The following is a 2,143-nucleotide window of genomic DNA, read 5'->3' as shown; positions in this document are numbered from 1 at the left end:
TAATAACAAAATGACAAAGTTAGACTAGGTAAGTTGAAATTTACGAATAATCGATTAACAGTATCTTTTTTCAACATTTCTTTGTTTTCTGATTATTTACTCTAATTTTTCTCATTCATACTAATGAGTTGTAAGATAAGATAAAAATGGGGCTATGAAAATTATAAAAACCAACGCATTACAAATTTATTAATTAAGATATTTTTAGATTGCGTCTTCTCTGTGTACCTACAAATTATAGTAATTTAATAATATCAGGGATATATCATTATATCAAGTATAAAATTGACAAGTTTAAAATGTTGTTAAAAATAGATTTTTGTAAATTTCAACTTACACTAGCTATCTTTGTAAATTTTGTAATAAGAAAAAAATTATTCAAACATTTTTAAGATAAAGTCTAAAGGTTTTCAAAAAAAATTGTCGTATTTATTCAAAAAATTAAAATTATGTTCTGCGTGTGCGTAGAGTTCAAAATTTGAAGTTTTTTCAAAATGAGGACTTAAGAATTCCATTTCAATCCAAGTTCATCCAGCTGAAATATTAAATGGTTCTACCTTAGCGAAATATTTGATTTGCTTACAACGTAATATTATATTTAGACGCACGACTAAAATACGCTCGAGAACTACTTCTAAGTCTGACACAATTTGGCCAGGGCATTAAATGGGTAAAATCGGACAATGATAACACGTGTATAATAATTCCAAATTTAGAATTTGTGGTAAAACATGTGAATGAGCTTGGACGTCTGCATAAAATTATCAAAGACTACGTTAAAACCGACAACGAACACTTCGGTCGTGTAGCCAAAGCTTTAAGATTTAGTTTACAAGACAAAATTAATTCATATTACGTTTATGTTAACAAGTGGGTAGGCAATATTGTTATTTTTGAATGGTCAAAAATCCTGTTCTTTAGAAATGATTCATAATAAGTTTATTTTATTATATAATTTTAGTTAAGTGCCAACTTTGACGTATTAGAACATTCTAAGGATTGCTTACGTATATGTATCCCTTTGGACCACGATGTTCTGATAAGGTTCCAGTGTCTAGCGAAAATTGTAAAGAATTCCAAAGGCAAAAGTGGTTGCAATTTAATATCGTCGATGGTCCGCTCCAGTATTCGTGAAATCGAGAGTAAAATGTTGAATGAGGTAATAATATTTTCTAGGAATTGTATTCATTGAATGATACGTTTTCGTTTTAGATCACCAAACCCATACACGCAATGATTCTCCGTTGGATGACTGGCGGTGAAATAGAAGACGAACATGGTGATTTTTTTATAGTAGAAAACTTATCTGAAAGTTATTGGAATAACAGTCACGCATTAAGGTTTAGTTTAATTAATTAAAATGTCATGAAAATTTTTCAAAAATCTGCTTTTATAATTTATGTTAATTTTTATATAGTTCAACTAACACTTTAGATTTTCTGAACGAATATCAGTTAAACTGTATTTATCAAACTGGAAAAAATATGAATTTATTGCTAAAATTGCTTAGTCCAAAGATGAATGCAAAAATTGAAAAACTTAGAGAAAATATCAAAATCCTAACTGCCGATGGAGGTAATCCAAATTGATTTAAATAGCTAAAACGGTAGGTAAAATAAATATGTGAGTATGCGTTTTTAGATGGACTCATTATTATGTTGGCTGACAAATGTAGTAAAACATCAACAATGCTATCTGACTTGTGTGATCAATCATCTGCTTTATTGGTGGAAGTGTTAATAAGTGATTACAATTTGTTTCAACAATTCGAAGGACTCCGAAATTACATGTTGCTTGGTCGTGGAGACTTTTACACCTATGTAATACACAAGTTGGAGTAAGATTTTGATCTAAATTACTTTTAAAACTCCACATAATAATATGATATTATAAACATTTTCTATTTTAGGCCGTATTTTGGAAATAATGAGATACACAATTATCAATTGAATGATATTATAAAAAATGCATATGCATTGACATCCGCTAGTAATGACAACGAGGAGCTGTTTAGTAAGCTGAAATATCAAATTGATACGTCCGGAAAGGTGAACTGGAAAAGTATCAAGTTCGAGTACAAGACTGATGAACCTTTAAATCAAGTAAATCTCACCATAACCCGGGTATAATCATACATGGGACA

Source organism: Acyrthosiphon pisum, chromosome A1, assembly GCF_005508785.2.
Source record: "Acyrthosiphon pisum isolate AL4f chromosome A1, pea_aphid_22Mar2018_4r6ur, whole genome shotgun sequence".
Taxonomy (NCBI): domain Eukaryota; kingdom Metazoa; phylum Arthropoda; class Insecta; order Hemiptera; family Aphididae; genus Acyrthosiphon; species Acyrthosiphon pisum.
Note: the sequence above shows the minus strand (reverse complement) of the source record.